This window comes from Vipera berus (genome assembly GCF_964194415.1).
Source record: "Vipera berus genome assembly, chromosome: Z".
NCBI lineage: Eukaryota > Metazoa > Chordata > Lepidosauria > Squamata > Viperidae > Vipera > Vipera berus.
The window spans coordinates 47,335,179-47,353,018 of NC_138205.1; the positions used below are offsets into that span (position 1 = coordinate 47,335,179).

General features: G+C 40.8%; 1 long non-coding RNA gene across 1 annotated transcript in view; it reads left to right on the forward strand.

Moving 5' to 3' along the window:
- The window catches only part of LOC308677692, a 28,051-nt gene that overhangs the window by 6,944 nt on the left and 3,267 nt on the right, over positions 1–17,840 (forward strand). Inside the window, exons 2-3 of the long non-coding RNA XR_014028548.1 lie at positions 16,272–16,314; positions 17,506–17,576. This is a non-coding gene — a long non-coding RNA (uncharacterized lncRNA). The remainder of the gene's footprint in view (positions 1–16,271; positions 16,315–17,505; positions 17,577–17,840) is intronic.

A 17,840-nucleotide genomic window follows, 5' to 3' on the forward strand; every position in this document is an offset into this window, starting at 1 on the left:
AGAGGCGGGGAAGGATGACACAGATCCCGCACAAGAAGAGTTCAATCCGGTTGCTCTACAATTAGTCCCTGGAGAGGGCGGGGCCTCGCTCTGCACCCTTGGTAGGGTTCCTGCAGGCCGCCGCCAAGCAGCATGTTTTCTGGCAGCAAGTGAGCTGGGAAGGAACAGAGCGGGGGGGAGGTGGGGGGAGGAAGGTGACGCCTCGTACCACCAGCCAGGTGCTCGCGTACCACCAGTAGTATGCGTACCACCGGTTGAAAAGCCCTGAGCTAAATGTTCCAGAAGAGGGTGCAGATGAAGTTTTTTTAAATTTTAATAAGGTTTGGAGCACTCATTTTTTCAATTAAGTAAGTTTTATAAATCCACAGGGAGAGAAAAAAAAGAAAAAAGGCCAACTGCTTTAGGCTATAATCCAGTCTTGAAAAAGGCCAACTGCTTTAGGCTAATCCAAATGTTCCAGTCAGTTCAAAAATATAAAAAGCCCTATCTCCAAATAGTTTCTATAATAGCTATATCTAGAGCTAGAAGATATAATTGTAGAAAGCCTTTTCTGGTACAGAGTCGCAAGTTCTTTTTATTTACAACAGGTGTTAAACCAAGGTCAGCAATTTCTCTGATTCTTTTTGTATTATTGTAGTGTCTTCTTCTCACCACTAAATGTCCTCTTTTAACTGTAATGTCTATATCCAGGTTTAAAAGTATTTTTTAAAAAATACTTTCAAAAAATAAACAGAGAAACTTTCCCACATCATAAAGGTTAGCAAAGTTTTCTTTAAATCAGTCCCAATTTCATTTTGTGTATATTCTTTTGTATTCCTTAATTTCATTCCCCCATTTAAGATTTTTTGCTGCTTTTAACTCCCTTCTTTCCATGTCTTCCTGGGGTCTTTGCTTTTGGAAGTTGTCCAATCTAGGGATTTATATTCTAAATCCATAGGGAAAAGGAAATAAAAAATAGTCTCACCCAGATCAAAACATGTCGTTGACAATCAGCTGTTCAGCGGCATGCCATGGCTTGCCACATTGTTTGCTTTCTTTCCTGGTTGTCTATGACTTGGGCTGTCTGTATGTTTACCGGCAGCCTTTTTCCTGTCTGTTTGAAGAGTTTCCTCAGTTCGATTGGGCTGACCACTGTTGGCTCCAAGCTCCCAAGGCTTCCCTTCCTCCTAATCGCCTCTCCAGGGCAACTTTCCGATCCTTTGGGGTCTCCAGACATAGCGAAATTGGACTAGGCAACCGGAGCCCCGGTTTCTTTCGTCAATGCCATCATGACACCAAAACTCAGTATTAATGTTCCAGAACTTGGCTATAATAGTTTGGGAATTCTGGGGTTTGCAGCATAGTATTTCTGGTGTCTTCTGGTGTCTAATCTGTCCTAAAATGGTGAATCCAGTTAGTGGTATTGTTTGTGGGGTGGGTTGGTTTTTCATGTAGTTTAACCTCTATATAAAACTCCAGATACTTTTGGTGGCTCGTAGTAATGATTATGATCATGAAAGATTTCATGTGGCTTAAATGATCATATCCCCAATATGAAGATAGTATACTAATCTCCCACTCACTTCTCTATGTAAATCTTAGGTATAGTGTGTAATTGTTGAATGGGAGCTTGGAGACAGTTTTTTAATGAATGAGGATAGGCTTAAAAGTTAATCCAAACAAAATGGCGGAGTAGCGAATGTTTTTATCAGTTTAGGCAACAGCCTTACTTCAGTTAGGCTCTGGTTAGATGCGGATTCAACTACTGTATTGCAGTATTCTATCTACAGCTTTTGAAGTCAGTTTGTAAATCTCAGTTGGTACAGCATGTAAAGGCATGGATATATTCACACTATATTATTCCAATTTTATATCAGAAGGTTTGGTTCCTGATTTGTTTCTGGGATCAATTGAAAGTGGATGTATTGAGGATTAAGTTACTTAAAGACCATTTTATCTCTAGGAATGGTCTCAAAGTTATAATTACCTTGAAGCCCCATCATCAAATTTGCTTAAAAGTGGCAGAGTCTTTTTAGGAATGGGCCAGATTTATAGAACTCTCTCATAAAAGAAATATAATTGGCTCCTTCAATACTTGTTTTCATTAGATTTCAAAATATATTTTTCTCCATGTAATATTAATATTTTAAGTTTTTAATATCATAAAAAGCCTCTGCATTGATTCACTGAAAATCTTATGATTTTAACACTGTTATTTTGTGATAAACTTTGTCTTCAAATTTGGTATATTAATTTTTCAGTTTTAATCATTTTTATAGATTATTTGAAATGGCTCTTGATTTGGATGATCTTGAAAAAGATAAGCAATGTATTGTAGACTCAGTTAGTAGTTCTGTGAGAGTTTATCAGTCAATCCCAAGTGTAGTGGCTAAATTGGAAAGTTAACAAAATATCTTAGAAGCAGTGGGGGCAAATCATTTTAGAGTGGATATAAAAAGTCTATGCACCCTTGTTAAAATGCCAGATTTTTTGAGATATAGAAAAATCAGACCATTACTTTATGATATAAAATAAGTAGTTAATTTTTTCTTGTGTGTGAAAATAATGTAGTATTTTAATCTTACCAGAAGATGGCAGGTCAGAACAATCAAGTATTTACCAATATAATCGCTCTCTGGCTAAACTCATCCATATAGTGGAGTACTAAAGCTCTTGTTCCTGTAACCTTTAATTGGTGAAAATGCCTCACAGGACAACAGTTTTTGAATCAAGATACCTCCAATGGGTTAACTTACAGATGTGTCCAAAATCTGGGATCCATGACTCCTGTGGAATTGAAATTTGGCAAACATTATAAAACATTTTATGACAAAAATTATCATAAAACATTTTCTGTCCGAATACAAAATAGCATAAAACATTTCCTGTGGTCAATTCTGTGAAGTTTGATTGTGATTTATAGTTCAAGGTGGGCTGTTTCTAAGGTAGATATATCTCCCTGAATTTTTAAGAACTTTTGCAGTAAAGGCAGTACATTGAAAGCTCTGTCATTGTTGAAAGCATTGAGGAATCTGTTAAGTAAATAATTCTTAAATGATAACTCAGGGGGTGATGGGTTGTATGGTATTTGATTATTGTTGACAAATATTTCACTGTCAGTAACACCTATGCCTTCAGCAGTGTCATGTGTACTGTAATCATTATTAGGTAATGATAATTAGGTAATGATAAAAAGACTAAGCAGTGGGGAAAGTTTGGCTTTTTGGGGGGTGGGTGGATGGGTGGGAAGGTGTCAAGATGCTGTTAAAGACATAGAATATCTAATTTCTGCTCAGCTAGCAAATATAGCCTCAACTGGGCCAGAAAGCAACTAAGCATATAAAGGGATAACATAAATATTTTTTCTGTGATGGGCATTACAGAGTGCATACTAATACTTACATGTAGGTAAAATACATTATACTATGCTACACTATCCTATTCAGTCCTGGGAATTTAAATCCATGCATCTTAGATTGTCGAAGTTGAGAAACACTGATATAGACCAATAATGTTAGACTCATACTACGAATAGTTCTTGACTTATGTCTGCTTATTTAATGACGATCTGGAATTATGCAGCCTTAGAAAAGGTACTTTATAGCCTATAAAACACATCCAGCTGTTCTAAAATATTGCACTGCCATTCCTGTGGTCACGTAATTGTGATCTAGGTGCTTGGCAACCTATTTGCACTTAGGACTGGTTGCCAAGCACCCTGTGATCATGTGATTGCATTTGTAATCCCTGCCTGTTTCCCCACAAAGACAGTGGGGAAACCAGGAGAGAATGGTTGTAAACTGCTGCTGTCTGCTAAGAGGATTCCCCCTTGTCTCTAAGGACTGATTGAAAGAGCTCTCTGCTGTGGGGACATCTTTGGTGGGGTGTAGAAATAGAGCATAAATCTTGAATGTTTAAGCGCTATCCCTGTCAGAGAAATTTCCTTTCTGTGCACATTGAGGAGTGAACTTTTTTTGGCAGGAAGCTATTTTAGCCAGCCCCAAGAAATAAGAGGGAGCTGAAATCCAAGCAGATAATGGAGAGGCAGCATGATATAAGTAAAGAGTGTGAGTGTCTCAGGGAGGTAGAGGAGGACTGGCATAGGCTGCATGCCAAATGTGTTGTGTCGGTTCGGGAATCAGAGAGACTCAGACTTCAGGCGTGCAATGACTTTATTAGGAGGAAACGTGGTCCAGAACTGAGGAACAAAGGTTCCTCAGTTAATATTTTATACCTGCCTTATTTTATACCTGACCAGGTGAATGCCTGGCCAATAGGTTTAAACTCAGGTTTCCCGCCAGCTGGGCAGCCAATCCCTTTAAATCCGGCTTTCCCGCTGAACGTTGTTCCTGCACAGAGCTTTTCCAGCTCCGCACCTCCTTATTCAGCTGTCACACGTGTATGCTATGCCAGCATACACTACAAAATGTCTATCTGAAATCTTGCTTCGATTTCAGTAAGGAAGATTTTCAGCTTCTGAGTAGAGCCTCTCAGGATCTCTCCCGCCCGCCCCCCACCCCCCATTTGAGGCATCCCATGCTCTTAATGTGGAACACCATTTGCTTAACCTGCAAGTTTGCTTAACGATCACAACTAAGAATGCCAAATTTCTGATCGTTGAGCAAAGCAGTCATGTAAAGTCTTGCTTTGCTCAGTGATAGATTCCAGTCCCAATTGTGTTCATAAATGGAGGACTATCCATACCTTTAAAAGGGTAACCAATGCTCCTTCATATCTTATTTTAATCTCTTTGTCAATTATTTATTTATTTATTTATTGATGGGATTTATATCCCGCCCTATCTCCCGAAGGACTCAGGGCGGCTAACAACAAAACATATAATAAGTACAGAAATCAAGATAAAAATAAAATTAAAAACATCTGTGCAATAAATTAAAATTAAAGAACAGATCTAGTTAAGAGGAGGAAAAATTATATTTTATCCATCCATCCATCCATCCATCCATCCATCCATCCATCCATACCTCTATTTATTTATTAAATTTAGTTATTAAAATATGTCTATACATATACATTAAAATATAAATAAATTAAAATCAAAGGTTACATGGAGAGGGTGGGGGGGTCATTACTCGATCAACCACCTCTACTGTGCTGTTTCACCTTTGGTACCAAAGCCAACTGGCAGAGCCACATCTTTAGGTGCTTACAAAAGGATAGCTGGGTTGGGGCCAACCTCACATTGGGGGGAACATATTCCAGAGGATAGGAGCCACAGCAGAGAAGGCCCTCCTCCTGTACCTTGTCAACCAGAAAATCAGGCTGATGGGACCCACAGTATACTTCTTCTGCCAGCATGAATGTGACGGGTCAATCTGAATGGGGTAGCACAGTTCCTCAAGTAACCTGGATCTATTCCATAAAGGGCTTTAAAGGTGATCAACCCCTTGAATTGTACTTGAAAGCAGACTAGCAACCAATGCAGCTTGCAGAGCAGCAGTGTTATAGGGCCATTCTTGGGCCTTCCAAAACTGCCCGTGCTACCGCACTCTGCACCAGCTGTAGCTTCCAAAACCTCTTCAAGGGTAGTCCCATGCAGAGTGCATTACAATAGACCAGCTGTGAGATGACCAGGGACTGAACAACTGAGTGCAGGGAATTCTGATCCAAGAAAGGTCGCATCTGGTGCACAATGCAGAAGCGAGGCTTTCCTAGCCATGAATGCCACCTGCTCCTTGAGCAGGACTTGTGAGTACAGTGGAACAGGGCTGTGGTGTATTCACAACCACACTGCAGGCTGGTGCACATGCAACTTGTATGAGTGACAGGCTGGTATGCCTGCAGCTCAACTCGCACAAGCAGTGGGCCAGGACCTGCATGAGTGTGCAGCAGAACTTGCAGTCAAGCTCTGTGTACATGTGCACCAACCTGCTGCTCGTGTGCCCCTGTTTCCCCTCTTCCCTCCCCCACCTGGGCCACCAAGCCGCAAAGGTTGGGGACGGAATGATCTCACACAGCAATTTCATATAGATGTTGAAGAGTGGAGAAAGTATCAAGCCCTGCAGCACACCACAAAATAGCAGCCAAGGACTGGACCTCTCACTCCCTATCAGTACCGATTGGGACCACCCACCGAGTAAAGAGCTGAACCAGCACAGAATTATGCCTCCCAACCCACAGCCCACCCAAAAGGATACCATTGAAAGTCGCTAAGAGGTAAAGGAAAGCAAGGATGGTTGCATTATTCCCATCCCGCTCTTGCTAGCACAAGTGCTAGCAATACTATTTCCATCCCCTAACTGGGCCTGAATCCTGACTGAAAGGGCTTCAGATAATCCATTTCATCCAAGACTCTCTGCAGCTGCCAGGCCACCACCTAGATATGTGGAATTTGCAACCAGAGGGGGAAAATACACTGGATCTTGCTTATTCCAACATCAAGAATGCTTTCAAAGCTATCCCCTGCCCTCACTTGGGCTCCTCTGACCATCTCTCAGTGCTGCTTATTCCAGCATATATTAGTCAGAGTGAAACCTGCAGTAAAGCAGGTGAGGGTTTGGACAGAGGGAGCTATAGAAGCATTACAAGACTGCTTTGAGTGCACAGATTGGGGCATGTTTAAGGAAGCAGCTACTGATAACCAACATACAAATGTTGAGGAGTATACCACCACGGTATCTGCATATATCCAAAAGTGCATAGATGATGTCTGTGTCCTGAAAACCATTGTTGTGAGGGCAAATGATAAACCGTGGATGACTTATGAGGTCCGCAAGATGCTGAAAGCACGGAACGTGGCTTTTAAATCTGGCGACATGCTGGCACTTAGAACAGCCAGAGCAAATCTGAAAAGTGCCATAAAAGATGCAAAGCAAGCCCATTGCCAGAAAATTCAGAACTTTTTTCAAGACCCCACAAACACCAGGCGAATGTGGAAAGGAATCCAGACCATTACAGATTACAAGGTGAATCCACCGAGATGCAAGGACGACATGGGACTTCCTAAACAAACAATGCATTTTTTGCTAGATTTGAGACATCAAAAAGCACTCCTGCTAGGAAAGCTGTGCCCCATCCTGATGAGCAAGTACTAAGCTTTGATGTCCGGAAAACACTATGGAAAGTTAACATTTGGAAAGCAGCAAGCCCAGATAACATCCCTGGATGTGTCCTTAGAGATTATGCTTGTGTTCTCACAGATATTTTCAATCTCTCATTGCAGCAGGCAGTGGTCCCATCGTGTTTTAAGACGGCCATCATCTTGCCAGTGCCAAAAAAGTCCACAATTACAAGCCTCCATGATTACCATCCGGTTGCAATAACATCCACCATTATGAAATGCTTTGAGAAGCTGATAAAGGACTTTATTGTATCTAGCCTCCCACCAGCATTTGACCCGCTTCAGTTTGCCTACCGACCAAATCGCTCTATGAAGGATACTATCTCTTCTGTTCTCCATCTGAGCTTGAAGCACTTAGAGGAAAGAAATGCTCATGTACATTTGTTGTTTGTCGACTTCAGTTTGGCATTTAACACAATCATTCCCCAGCATCTAGTAGACAAACTGGGCCTTTTAGGCTTAAACACCCCTTTGTGCAATTGGATTCTGGATTTTCTTACCAACAGGCCCCAATATGTGCGAGCTGGAACTAATACTTCTAATACCATTTCCTTGAGCATAGGTTCTCCTCAGGGTTGCGTCCTAAGTACACTGCTGTTCACCTTGTTGACCCATGATTGTTGTGCTAGGTTTGCTACCAACCATATTATAAAGTTCGCAGATGATACAACAGTAGTGGGCCTTATTCATGATGACAGTGTGGAAGCTTACTGCAAGGAGGTTGAGGGGTTGGTGAACTGGTGTAAAGAAAACAGCCTAGTTTTAAATACTGGTAAAACCAAAGAAATCATTGTCGATTTCAGAAAAGGCAGGGACAGCCACACTTCTCTGTGCATTAATGATTCACCTGTGGAGATGGTTACCAGCATCAAACTCCTGTGTGTGCAGCTAACAAGTAGGCTGGCTTGGCCGCTCAACAGTGAGAAACTGGTGAAGCGGGCACAGCAGCGCCTGCACTTTCTGTGTCACATGAAAAAGCTCATCTCCCTTCCCCTGTTCTGACCACTTTCTACAGGGGGACGATTGAGAGCATCCTGTCATACAGCATCACAGTCTGGTTTGGAAGCATCACTGCTTCAGACAGAAAGGCGGTGCAGAGAGTGGTGAGGATGGCCGAAAAGATCATTGGCAGTTCCCTCCCTCCCAGCCAGGACATAGCACAGAAGCGTTGTTTGAACAGGGTCCATAAGATTATCTGGGATACTACTCATCCTCTTCACCAGGGCTTTTCAACCTTTTCACCCATTGTACCACTTTTAGGATATGGCAACATCTGAGTACCACCAGTCGCCTAGCAAGGTGCCAAAAACTTGATGACCCCCCAAAAAGGAAAAAAGTACAGGTAGTCCTCAACTTACAACAGTTCACTTAGTGATTGTTCGAAGTTACAATGGCACTGAAAAAAGTGGCCCCCAAGCCACAGCCGAACAAGACACATGCCTGCTGCCTGGCGGCGCTCTTCCTCTTGTCCGAGGTTTTCATTGTTGTGAGCAGGATTGGCAGTGGGGGTGGGGTTTGGTTTTTATTCCCCCCATCTGCTGGGTGGTTTCAGCAGGTTTTGGTCACTTCACATGACCCTGAAACACTGTGACCATCATAAATATGAATCAGTTGCCAAGCATCTGAATGTAAATCACAAGACCCTGGGGATGCTGCAACATTCCAGCCGATCAGCGCTTCTTCTGGGCTCAGAAGCGCCAGGATCAGTGCCGAGCTCCAGCTGGAGACTGGCACTGATCCTGGTGCTTCCACTGAGCCCTGACAGCCCCGAAGAAGCGCTGATCCTGGCACTTCAGTTGAGCCCTGACAGCCCTGAAGCTCCAGCCATCTCTTGCTCAGGCTTGTGTGGTGCTGCCACCAATTCAACTCATTCCCCTCCCCCGCTACCACTTTTCTAGGATGGTCACGTACCACCTACCAGGTGCCAATGTACCACAGGTGGTACCCATACCACTGATTGAAAAGCGCTGCAACCTGATTTCCTTGTTACCTTCTGGGAGGAGGCTTCATGGTATCCGTAGTAGAACATCCAGATTCAACCATAGTTTCATTCCATACAGCATTAACCTTGTGAACTCTCAGGCTTCCTCCTTCCGTTATATATTCAAGTTGGACAGTATTTAATATTTTATTGTTATGTATATGTAGGCATGTAGGTCTATACATATGTTGTATGTAGTATATTTTAGGTGTGTCATGTATGTGTCTCACTTTGAGAATGGGCAACTAAATTTCATTTTTGATGTGCGCCATTGTGACCACAGTAAAAAAATGACAATAAAGATTATCTTATCTTTTTATTTCAACTTTTATCTGCATTTGGAGCTTAAAGACATAGCATAGCATTGAAAAGTTGATAATCTGACATAGAACTAATTTGTGATTATTGTGTTCTCCCTTTTCTTTACAAAGACAAAGAATTAAGTAGAAATGTTTTGCTTTGTTTCCCTCAACTATCTTTGGGGGGGGGGAAGAGATATTTGCCCTTAATGCTCTTCTTCAAGAAATGTTATCCTACATAGAAAGATTATTCAAGAAGTAGCCTCTGCAAAGAAAGGTTATGCAGGAAGGATTGATTATAGGAGTAGAGGAAGATTTATGCTATGGGATAGGAGAATTGGAAAACACCTTTTTTTAAAGATACAGATGCCTTTTTCATGCAATAAGAGAGACATGATGTCGACTAGTGTGTTTCTCAGTCATGACTGGCTGGGGAATTCTGTCCACACATCTTAAAGTTGTAGAGAATCAGAAACACTGATATAGACAGGACTTTTTTTCTCATAGAACGCTCAGAACTGCGTTCCGGAACCTTTTTTTGCAAAAAAAAAAAACAACCAAACAAAAACAACCCAGCTCCCCTATTGGTTTTCCTTAGCCTATTGCAGGGCTAGCAATCTTGGCTCTTTTTTATGACTCGTGGACTTCAACTCTCAGAAATCCTGAGCCAGCCATGCTGAGGGGAGAGGTTTCCAAGCTGAGCCATGCTGGCTCAGGAATTCTGGGAGTTGAAGTCCTTGAGTCATAAAAGAGCCTGCACTAGAGGAGGACATTAAAATTATTTATAGGATTACTTCTTTAGGAACTAAACTTTTAGAATCTAAAACAGCTAATTCAGAAAAGCCAACAGGAAAGAACCTCACATTTTTCATCTGCTTCTGTCTTTTGGAAGGTAAAATTAAGATAACAAAATAGTCTATTTCTTATGTTAACATCTCTGCAATAAAATCAAAGGCAACAGGAAAGAAATGAGAAACATTTTTCTCAATGTAATATGTCTAATTTAGCTGATTCTAGAAAAAAATAGTACCGTATTTTCTGGCGTGTAAGACAACTTTTTAACCCATGAAAATCTTCTCAAAAGTCAGGGGTCATCTTATACGCTGGGTGCTGAAACTTTAGGGACAGGGCTGGCTGGAAAACCTGGAGCGGATCTCCCATTTGCTCTGCACAGGGAAAACGGGACCAATTGGAGAAGAAGCTGCAGTCTGTAATTTTTTACAGGCTGGGGTCTGGGCGTCTTTCCTTCTAAAGTTGAAGAGCAGCTGCAGTCTATCCCAACTTGAAAGGCAGGTGGGGAATGCAGCAGCCAGAGCAGCTGCTTAGCTCTAAGGACACATTTGACTCAGGAACTGGGCGGGCGGGCTGGAAAACCTGGAGTGGATCTCCCATTTGGTCTGCACAGGGAAAGCTTTAGAGTGAATTAGGAAAAGTTTAATCCACTTGCACTGTTTTATGTTTACATGTTGGATGACAAACAGCCTTATGTTTATAAGTGACAGTTTTCCTACTAAGTACCTGCATGTCATAAGCATTTGAATTAAAATTACCATATTAAAATCAAATCTGATGTTTTTTAATTTTTATTTGGTGTGCGTTGGAAGAGGGGTAGTCTTATACGGCGAGTATAGCCCAAACCCTATAATTTAACAGGAAATGTAGGGGGTCGTCTTATATGCCCAGTCGTCTTGTACGCCGGAAAATACGGTATCTTTTGTACACCCTTGAAAACTATTTTGAATCTAAACAATTCTTAAGAATGAAATATTCTTAATTTGGACTTTACTTTTACTGTTTGGACTGTTGTGTGTTTTGAAAAATAGATTATTTAGAATCTAGTTATGTTGCACTTCAGTCTTTAAATAATTAACCTAGTATATACATAACAATATATGATGTTTTCCCTGGTGAGCTTAACATCAATAACAACATTTATTAAAAAGGCTAAAATAATTTCTGGGGGTATTATCTGTATAGTAAAATTTTGGACAAGCAGTGATCATGTTACATATGTGCATAAGCGTAGTCAGTAGCATATGCCTTTTTAAAAATATCAAACATGCAAAGAAACAAAAATAAGTCCAAAATATCTGTATTACATCCAGAAATGCCAACTTTGCAACCAATATTTCTCATTCATAATTATGGCACCCTAAGGATACCTGCATACATGCAAATGTTTCTCTGGGATCAGTAACGCAACAGGGATTGCTTTTTCCTTCCAGTAACATATACCTAAAACCAGTTTATTGCATTTGGCAATTGTACTGAAAAAAATCTCATTCATTTAATTTGAAATCAAGTGAAAAATTGATTTAAATTATTTTATTAAAACAAATTAATGGCAATTCTTTTATAAAAAGTTGCCTCAAACAAAATGAGTTTGACATGCCTGCTCTAGATAGTTGAATGCTCCAAAATAAATTCTAGACCAGGCCTGTACATGCAGCCTACCAAGCACCCTTGGACAGAGCACAGATTTTTTTTTAAAAGTAATAAAATCACCACCACTGCCCTGAAAGTCATGTTGCCTAGTGCCTCCATGGCTTACCATGACCACAAGCTCCAACACTGTAGATGCTCCTCTAGTCACCAAATCATTGATTAGCCCACCAGCATTCCTTTGCAGACCACAAAGATTTTTAATTTATCAGTGTGGGCCTTTCCTTTCTACAAGATAATAATAATAATAATAATAATAATAATAATAATAATAATAATAATAATAATAATAATAATAATAATAATAATAATAATAATAATAATAGAAAAAGAAGAAGAAGAAGAAGAAGAAGAAGAAGAAGAAGAAGAAGAAGAAGAAGAAGAAGAAGAAGAAGTTGGAAGGGACCTTGGAGGTCATCTAGTCCAACCCCCTGCTCAGGAAGGAAACCCTATACCATTTCAGACAAATGGCTGGCCAGTCTCTTCTTAAAAACTTCCAGTGTTGGAGCATTCACCACTTCTGGAGGCAGGTTGTTCCACTGGTTAGTTGTTCTAACTGTCAGAAAGTTTCTCCTTAGTTCTAGGTTGCTTCTCTCCTTGACTAGTTTCCATCCGTTGCTTCTTGTCCTGCTTTTAGGTGCTTTGGAGAATAGCTTGACTCCCTCTTCTTTGTGGCAGCCCCTGAGATATTGGAACACTGCTATCATGTCACCCCTCACCCTTCTCTTCGTTAAACTACACATACCCAATTCCAGCAACCGTTCCCTATATGTTTTAGCCTCCAGTCCCCCAATCATCTTTGTTGCTCTTCTCTGTACTCTTTCTAGAGTCTCAACATCTTTTTTACATCGTGGTGACCAAAACTGGATGCAGTATTCCAAGTATGGCCTTACCAAGGCATTGTAAAGTGGTATTACTACTTCACGTGATCTTGATTCTATCCCTCTGTTAATGCAGCCTAGCACTGTGTTGGCTTTTTGGGCAGCTGCAGCACACTGCTGGCTCATATTGAAGTGATTGTCCACTAGGACTCCGAGATCTCTCTCACAGTTACTACTATTGAGCAAGGTACCACCTATACTATACCTGTGCATTTGATTTTTCCTGCCTAAATGTAGAATGTTACTTTTTTCACAATTGAATTTCATTTTGTTAGATAGTGCCCAGTGTTCGAGTCTGTCCAGATCCTGTATCTTAAGCCTATCTTCTGGAGTATTGGCTATTCCTGCCAGCTTGGTGTCATCTGCAAATTTGATGAGTTCCCCATCTATCCCCTCATCCAAATCGTTGATGAAGATGTTGAAGAGCTGCACAGATCTCTTCTAGATTTTCTTCTTGCCTTTCCGATTTAACTCCTTGGTCTGTCATTGAGCAAGAATTGACTTTGTAGGGAAGCATATTATCATTTGATGTATATTTAACATATGTTCTACCTTTATTTACCAATTATATAATATTTGTATGCAATCCACATGGCGAGGTTTGGGGAAACTTACAATAGAAAAAATATATTTTTAAAATCATAAGATTAAAACATCGCCTGGCCCGTACTGCCTCCGCTGCCTGCATTGCGCAGCCCCGCCATATAGAGTGGGCTCTGCTGCTCCCACAGCACCAGCCGTGCCGGCTCCGGCCCCAGGGAGGGGAGCCCACCGCCAACACCCTTCGCACCTGTGACTGCAGCAGCACCGCCCCCCCACCCCCACCTCCTGCACCTGCCAAGATGAGAGTTCCAGCACATTTTTTTAGAGAAAAAGCACTGGATATAGAGCATTCTTTCTTGTGCCAAACAAATGCCTACCAAAGTTTGTTAAGGTTGAAATTATTATGACTTCCATTCACCTCATACAAATGACTCCTTTAGTTCTTGCTGATCATAGAAATTGGGGGAAGGGTCTCATCATGAGAGCAAAAGTTAATAAAAAGATCCTTTAATTTTTCTTTCAGCTGATTGCATAATGTTAAATGATCAAATGACAGGCAGAACGTCAAAGAAATTCCAGGATAATATAGGGCAGCTGATGGAAATTAGACTTGATTTGAAGAGAGCAAAAGTCTGATGACCATCATCTCTTGGCTTTGGAGACACAGGAGCATAAACAGTTCAGATACCTAGTGACCTGACTGCTTAAAAACACGAGTACAGTCAGTCCCTGTTTAGTTGCTTCAGATCTGCATAACAGACCACTTGCTTCTAAGGATGCCAGCCACAGTTGCTGGCAAAATGTCAGAAAATCAGTCACCTAGACCATAGCTACTAAACCTGAAGCTCAGTACTGCCCAATGAATACCATCTGTAAATATCTCCACTAGTTTATTGGTATTCAGTTGTCTGCCACCTAAGCTCTTTATGGCTAGACTGATTCCAGGAATCATAAAGATACACTAGTCATAATGGGATTAATCATTATAATAATTATATGGTAAATTGTATACTGCCTGGCTCTCAATGACTCTGGGCAACTCATAACAATCAAACATTCATATTTCATGTATAGTTTGCATATTTTTAAAATGCCTGCTCTGGTTTAAGAGTTTTGCGTTATCTTAATAAGTCTTCTTAGTTTAGGAGAAAGTGCTTGCTTCTGGATCCCTACTTTTAAAAAGCGAGTAGAGAAAGTGTTGTTTGTTTAGAAATGATTGATATATTGATCTGTTTTGTTACCTTTTAGTTGCAACCTGGCTGAGATTCTGACTTTTCACTGTGACTTGGTTGCACCTCTTGATATACTTTGTGGACACTGTGCTTAAATGAGAAAAGTGAGAAAAGGAAGCAATTTCATTTAAAATCCACACTTCCCCTGACTCCCCAGCAACACGTTTTTTTCCTGTTTTTGAAATGGGAAGAAAACACACTGCTTCAGAAGAACACTCCTTCCAAAATGAGATAAAGTTGGTACTCCCGGTTGAGGATGAGACTATGACTGTGGGAGAAGCACCAAAAGGGGGAGAGTGAAGAATCATTGTCTCCCTAGGGTTTTTTTTTGTCCAAGTTCTATGTCTCCTAGAACAGAGGTCCCCAACCTTTTGGGCACCAGGGACCGGTTCCTTGGAGAGATTTTTCCATGGACCAGAGGCTGCGTGGTTTGGTGTGCTGCCTCCTGCGGATGGGGCTTTGCTTGTTTGTGCAGCCCAGTTGCTGGCATGCTGCGGCCCGGTACCAGTCCACAGACCAGGGGTTGGGGACCCCTGTCCTAGAATATGAAAAGCCACCTGCTTTCTCTCCATATTTGCTGGAGAACTGAAATACTATGCCACATTTATTTTTCCTTCTAACAAACCTACACAGCTGCTGGAAAAATGAAAAACATAATGGGGAGTTGGGGTGGAGATTACAGAGAAAAATATCAACCTTGAGGAATGCCTTCCTGGAGGTTGATATTCTTCTTTCGAAAGTGTGTGTGTGTGTGTGTGTGTGTGTGTGTGTGTGTCTGTGTCTGTGTCTGTATGTGAGTGGGAAGGGGGAGGGTAATTGCCAGGCAGCTGCCGAGGCATAGAACTCCATAACTGGATGGGAGCAGTTGCTCCAGGAGCAGGCCAAGTGGAACCAATCAGATTGCAATTCCTTGTCAGGCTCATCCTCCCTGCCGACCAGAACGTTTGTCTAGGCAGTTATATTGCCTTTTCTGATGGAAAACATCACTCTTGCCAGATCATTTTGACCTATCACAGTAACTGGCTGGTAGTGAAATGTACCATAACTGTACAGTGACAATGTGTCCTGAACAAACAGCAGTCTTCCTGGCACCAGAGAAAGAAAGGTGGGTGGATGAAGTCAAAAACACCAATTCAGTTAAGGGATAATAACCAAAGAACTTACAGAAGATTTGGTGACAACAAGCAGGAGAAATAATGGATAATCTTTTGTGGGGAAAAATGCTGAATAGACCTACCACAATTGATTCACCTGAGACTTGTATGTTTTTAAGTCCTTTCTTAATGCCAGTGAGAATCTGGAATTTTCACTCTTGGAAATTTTAGCTTTGCCTATCCAACTTCTCCTTACCATAGTGGCTACCTCTTCTGGAAAATGTTTAAGTGTTTCTTGATATCTGAATCTGCTGATGGATTTTCATTGTATGACTAACATCTCCTGTTCTCTGGAGATGTGATATCGTGGCTGCCAGCCCTGGACAGCGTCCCACTCACTAACAATACTGTATTGGCTTAGTGCTGGCACTGTGCCTACTCATGAGGCAGACTGTTGTTTTAATATAACAATCGTCTTGTTGCACAGCGTTTAAGTAACGGTCACCTGCATTAGCTTGCTCAGCTGTTTCTTGCAGAGTTGGCTGTTTTAGCAACAACCCCCAGCCTGAGACAGCTCACTATTTTAACTTTAAAGAAAAATGGTAGAGCTCAGATTTTCTGATTTCCTTTAATCTTATTTCAGTCCAAAACTGGAAATTGATATCTATGTTGTTTCTATTATTTTGATAGCTGTCAAAAGTTGTTTCTCCCTGTTCACTCTATCTTTTATTTCTTGCAGCAAGGCTAAGACCACCATTTGCGAAAATTGAAGACCATAGGAGGTAAGGGGAGCATAGTAGAATTTCATTTTCTGGCTTTTTAAATTGAATACATAAGATTTTGGTGCACCCTAACACACAAGTTCATTCACCTTTAGGGAATGCAGCTAGAGTGATTCAGATGCAGCCTAAGATTTTTATCTGATCTTTCGAAGAGGCCTTTGCTCCTCTCTGGAACTTCATTTCTCACAGCTAATCCCCAGTCCATTTTTTGCAAGTCTAGAAGGGCACAAAGCAAAGGGTGGTAAAAGGTTCTTTCCATGTTTCAGCAGACTAGATAGGGACAATTAATGGGCTATATCCGACTCATAGGCTGAAATTGTCCACTCCTTTCATGATCTGTCATTTTATTTTTATTTATTTATTTTTATTTTAATTCCATTTATATCCCGCCCTTCTCCGAAGACTCAGGGCGGCTTACAAGCTTAGCAGTAGCCTTCATTCTATGTATATGCCTGCTTATTAGGGCTTTCATACACCCCCCAAGCGGCATTATTACAAAGTCAGCTTATTGCCCCCAACAATCTGGGTCCTCATTTTACCTACCTCGGAAGGATGGAAGGCTGAGTCAACCTTGAGCCTGGTGGGATGCGAACCTGCACTAATTGCAGGCAGCTGGTGTTACTTAAGGAGGCATTAGCCCACTGCTCCACCAAGGCTCTAATTATGATTATCTCCTAAAATTAAAAGTGCAATTCTCTTTAATGACAGTAACTCCTGAATTACATTTGGTTTTAGAGCTGTAATTTATGGACAAGTTATAGACATTTTTATCCTTCCTTTTATTTACTCTAATAGACATTTGAAGAGGTAGAAATCTTCTGGAAGATTTTTAAAAGTCATCTTAAGAATTGAGGCAGAAACTGATGAAGGACCTTTAGTGCAAAAAACAACCCCTTGAAACAGAGAAGGAATAACTGAGTAGTGAAGCTTCAATGAAACATGATCATAAAAATCCAAACCCTGTTACATGTTGTCATTCGGTTGCTATAGTTTTATTTAACCACAGTTTTAAATTTTTTTATCAAAGGCTATCCTACATATAATACATTACATATAGTAATTTAAACTAGAAATTACGGGAGATTTATTTGTTTATTAAATTTTTATCCCACCTTTATTACTTTTATAACTAATTCAAGGTGCTTAACCTATATAAAATTCCTATCTCTTCCTCCTTTTCTCCATAACAAGAACCTTGTGAGACGAGCTGGGCTGAGAGAGAATGACTGGCCAAAGTTACCTAGCCTGCTTTCATGCTTAAGGTATGATTAGAACTCACAATCTCCTGAGTTTCTAGGCCAGCACCTTAACCATTACAAGCTGGCTATACAGTTAGTTTGGATAACTAAACCTAACATATATTTTCATAATGGATGTTCAACCAAAACAGAGTGGCCATAGTCATTTGGATAGATATACCACCTTTTTAAAGACACTTCAACTTGCTTAGAATGACCCCAAATATGCTTTTTCATGAGGCAATTGGACTTTCTTGTTTTTCTTTGAAGATGTTTCACTTCTCATCC